The sequence below is a fragment of the Clupea harengus genome, chromosome 12 (genome assembly GCF_900700415.2).
Source record: "Clupea harengus chromosome 12, Ch_v2.0.2, whole genome shotgun sequence".
Lineage (NCBI taxonomy): Eukaryota > Metazoa > Chordata > Actinopteri > Clupeiformes > Clupeidae > Clupea > Clupea harengus.
The window spans coordinates 29122424-29127423 of NC_045163.1; the positions used below are offsets into that span (position 1 = coordinate 29122424).

The window sequence follows — 5000 nt, forward strand, 5'->3', positions numbered from 1 at the left end:
CAGAAACAGTGTTTTGACTGGCAGCTCAAATGAAACTCACACGTTGATATGAAACCCATGAGGCAGAACCCAAGCCCTGGGGAGCAGACCAGCGTGGCCAACAGATCAGCCGATAGTGGCAGCTGCCTTTGGAAGGAGACACATAGCTGCACAGATAACATGATGGTGGCCACCAACGCCAGCCTGAACTGCATATATTGCGTAATTCCCTTTGCAGTAGTGAGCCTGCATCTTGTTCTCTTATCTGAAAGAAGCTCACAAATATAGGAGAGCTCAAAAATACCCAACAGTCCATTCTGCCTGCCTGCCTGAACCCCTCCACCCACTTATTATTTTAGGTATTTAAGGGATTTTAGGTATTATTTTACTTTTAATGTAAATGTTGTTTTTTAAGTCTGTGTTTTTGTGATAATTGATCATGCTGTACTGCATTTTATGTAATTATATTGTAATATTTTTTGCCTGGACCCCAGGAAGAATAGTCTCCACCATGGTGTAGACTAATGGGGATCCTTAATAAACAATAAACAATAAACCCACAGCAGTGATGCCTGAACCCCTCCACCTCCGCCCACAGCAGTGAACCCCTCCACCTCCACCCACAGCAGTGAACCCCTCCACCTCCACCTCCACCTCCGCCCACAGCAGTGAACCCCTCCACCTCCACCTCCGCCCACAGCAGTGAACCCCTCCACCTCCACCCACAGCAGTGAACCCCTCCACCTCCACCTCCGCCCACAGCAGTGAACCCCTCCACCTCCGCCCACAGCAGTGAACCCCTCCACCTCCACCCACAGCAGTGAACCCCTCCACCCACAGCAGTGAACCCCTCCGCCCACAGCAGTGAACCCCTCCGCCCACAGCAGTGAACCCCTCCACCTCCACCCACAGCAGTGAACCCCTCCGCCCACAGCAGTGAACCCCTCCACCTCCACCTCCACCCACAGCAGTGAACCCCTCCGCCCACAGCAGTGAACCCCTCCGCCCACAGCAGTGAACCCCTCCACCTCCGCCCACAGCAGTGAACCCCTCCGCCCACAGCAGTGAACCCCTCCGCCCACAGCAGTGAACCCCTCCACCTCCACCTCCACCCACAGCAGTGAACCCCTCCACCTCCGCCCACAGCAGTGACCCCTGAACCCACAGCAGTGAACCCCTCCACCTCCACCCACAGCAGTGAACCCCTCCACCTCCACCTCCGCCCACAGCAGTGAACCCCTCCACCTCCGCCCACAGCAGTGAACCCCTCCACCCACAGCCGTGATGCCTGGCGTGGTCAGATGTGGCGGAGGTGATGTGACGGAGGTGAAGGGAGCTGTGACATGTGCTGTGACATGTGTGACAGTGACGTGACAGTGCAGCCATCGGTGGGTGACTCTCTGGATCACGACAGTGGGGTGACTCACGACGAGCTGGCAGGGACGCCCCACAGGACAGCATGTGTCACACAGAACAACACGCCTCAGCCCCACAGGACAGCATGTGCCACACAGAACAACACGCCTCAGCCCCACAGGACAGCATGTGTCACACAGAACAACACGCCTCAGCCCGACAGGACAGCATGTGCCACACAGAACAACACGCCTCAGCCCCACAGGACAGCATGTGTCACACAGAACAACACGCCTCAGCCCGACAGGACAGCATGTGTCACACAGAACAACACGCCTCAGCCCGACAGGACAGCATGTGTCACACAGAACAACACGCCTCAGCCCGACAGGACAGCATGTGTCACACAGAACAACAACGCCTCCAGCCCGACAGGACAGCATGTGTCACACAGAACAACACGCCTCAGCCCCACAGGACAGCATGTGTCACACAGAACAACACGCCTCAGCCCGACAGGACAGCATGTGTCACACAGAACAACACGCCTCAGCCCGACAGGACAGCATGTGCCACACAGAACAACACGCCTCAGCCCCACAGGACAGCATGTGTCACACAGAACAACACGCCTCAGCCCCACAGGACAGCATGTGTCACACAGAACAACACGCCTCAGCCCGACAGGACAGCATGTGCCACACAGAACAACACGCCTCAGCCCGACAGGACAGCATGTGTCACACAGAACAACACGCCTCAGCCCGACAGGACAGCATGTGCCACACAGAACAACACGCCTCAGCCCGACAGGACAGCATGTGCCACACAGAACAACACGCCTCAGCCCGACAGGACAGCATGTGTCACACAGAACAACACGCCTGTCTGAGAGCCCATGGAGACCAGCCCACCAAACGCCCACATGAGCTGAAGCTGTGCAGCAATAAGTAACTACAAGCAGTGTGTGTGTGTGTGTGTGTGTGTGTGTGTATAAATGTAGTAATGAATGTCCCAAAGTGCACTAGGAGGTAAGCTAGTGGTTCAGTAATGACCATATTCCAGGTAATGTCATTTAAAAATCTGGGGATGCTACGAGCAGATGCTACGTTCGTTTCCCTCCGTGGAAGAAAGAGCACACGAATCCTCACACACGAAGGGCCCCCTGACAGAAGTCCTACCCCGAGGCATCAGTTCTCATCTCGTCCTGTGAGGACCACATGGCAATATTCACACATCATATCTTGAGGAAAATAACAGCGCTGGCATTTTTTTTTTTCAACCAAGTAAAGTTGGATTTTTTTTGTCCGAATTGTGTTTATTATCTATAGGTATCTATACACATCCTGCATGATTAGAATGCGTGAAAGATGTGTAACATTAACGCGTGTGTCCTTTGAAAACAACGGCAGACATCTCAAACAAGATGGCCCATTCTTCAACGCCAATGACAAATACCGAATAAAAAAACGTCTATTTGACGATTCCTAGCACGAAAATATACCTGGTGTCTGTGCCTCTGTTATAGGTGTGTTGTAACTACACTGATGACTACTTTATGTTTGATTTCTTATTAACCTAACATCAATGCAAATATGTTGGACGTCTTGGGAAGCTATACAATGTTAGCGAGCTAGCTTCCGAGGTAAATTGTCTGCACATCTTCCAAATGACGACGATTTTAGCCACCTAGCTTTGACATTGCATTGCATTGCATTTTTGGACTTAAAACAGGCAGATCAATATCACACAATACAACACAATACAGGACTATTTCAAAATGTGTTCACTCACGGCATTGTGTGTGCTTGCACTGTGCTCAGCCCGTCCGTGTGTATTTTGCTTCCAGCCGGTTATGAGAAACCACCTTCCTTGTTATTGTTCACGGATCATTGGCGAAGGAAGCTGTCAATCACACAGTCCGGAAGCGCTAGATGACATCAGAAGTCAGGCCGGTGTTCCGTGATATTCGGTTTCTGAGATTCTGGGTTTCCACGGGCAGAGTTCAGCTTGAATATTTATGTTCTGGGGGTCAGGTGCACACACACACCAGTCACCGAAAAGGTTAGCAGAGTTGTAGACCACGAAATTGTTGAACGCATTTTAGGAAGATGCTTAGCCTACTTTCATTTTTCAGATTCATATATCAGCATCATTTTATTTTATTATAACATTAGTTGTTTTAAGGTTACTTTTCACTACTGTCGTTCAAAGGCACTTTTTGAGGCTTCATAGATAAGCACAAGCTGATTTATTTGTGTAGTCTAAATTGCTTGTGCCTGTTTAAAATGAGTAGCAAGCCCCACAAGAAGTTCACTCCCACAACGCTACAAAACACTTTTCTATAAAAACGTCGTAGTGGATGGGTAACTTGTTAATTTCTAGGGCACACAACAGTTATCTCAAGCGCCCGTTTGGACAAATTGGGAGACGCTTTAGTGCAGGTGATCCTATCATGTAGTTGACGTAATCATAGAGCTAAACGCTGCATTCGTAAAAAAAAAAAATGCTCCTCACGGTTCTCTGGCTGACCGTTTAGTGGTTGCGGTCAAAGACGCTCTGGTGTTTGCGCACGGTCCCGACTCTGTAAACGGGAAACAAACATGGGCGTTCAGGAGCACGGTAGGGAGCGGTGTCATTTGATTGGCTGCTCAAATATCAAAATTCTTTTGAGAAACCTGACCGGACCTGCGTCTTCAAAAGCACCCAGTGTGTCTCCATTCCAGCTTACTCGCCTTTCTTTTACATTTTACTGATATTTACTTACATTTTATTTATGTACTCACCCCTAGCCAGCTAGGCTTTCAGTTGCATTCTAGGAGTTCAACATTCCTTTACAAACATACACAAAATAGTGAAAAATAAATGAATAGCATCTGCTAATCATATAGGGCCTAGACATCGCCCTATCCTAGACAGAACTCTCCTAGTTCATCATACAGATGTTCACGCAGGCACTATAATATTCTACTGTACCCTACTGAATAAACGAACCAAAATCTGCTCATAGGGTTTCCTCTGTCTGTAGTTCAGCATACTATGCTCGTCATAAAATATAAATCTAAATTTTACAGCGTTAAATTATTTTTGTTTTGGCCCCTTTTACAAAAATTGGACGCCCACCTTCTCATATTTAAACTACCCCAGTACGTAAATAATCAAGCTGAGCTCCGCCCACAGGAACCCAGAATCTCAGACACCGAATATCACGGAACACCCGGTTCGGTACCAAACACCCACCCACGCACGCTGCTCCACAACAATAGTACTTTCTTCCTTGAGCTCTCTTCGCTGAAGATTGCAACTGTAGCCGATATATACTTCGGCGTAATTGCTGGTGAGATCAAACTTATATGCCGCTATTTTACAAGTTGTGGGCCATGTAGGCCTGTAGCCTCTACCACACAATGTATTCAGTTAGTAAGCAAGTTAAACACATTATCGTAAAACCCTGTTTGTTTGTAGAGTTAAATTAAATCTGCTTTGTAGACATTATTGTTGGGTTACAGGTTTGTGACTGAAGCGAATTAGGCTACATATATTCAGAATGTTGTAGATAACTAAAAAATTAAAAGCTAGCCAAACCTATTGACTTTAGGCATTAACGGCTTTTTAACGCACAATAACCTTTTGTACGACATGGGGAATTCATGGGTTAACAGTTA

General features: G+C 48.3%; 2 protein-coding genes across 3 annotated transcripts in view; one reads left to right on the forward strand and one right to left on the reverse strand.

Annotated features, from left to right (window-relative positions):
- tmem267 (transmembrane protein 267) overlaps positions 1-3270 on the reverse strand; it is a 7630-nt gene extending 4360 nt beyond the window's left edge. Inside the window, exon 1 of the mRNA XM_031577265.2 lies at positions 3130-3270. The gene's annotated coding sequence lies outside the window, so the exon portion shown is untranslated. The remainder of the gene's footprint in view (positions 1-3129) is intronic.
- Positions 3271-4364: 1094 nt separating this feature from the next.
- Positions 4365-5000, forward strand: part of si:busm1-57f23.1 (uncharacterized protein LOC368621 homolog) — a 9160-nt gene continuing 8524 nt past the window's right edge. Inside the window, exon 1 of one of the 2 annotated variants that reach the window (XM_031577262.2) lies at positions 4365-4672. The gene's annotated coding sequence lies outside the window, so the exon portion shown is untranslated. The remainder of the gene's footprint in view (positions 4673-5000) is intronic. The other variant, XM_012839974.3, reaches the window with a different exon arrangement.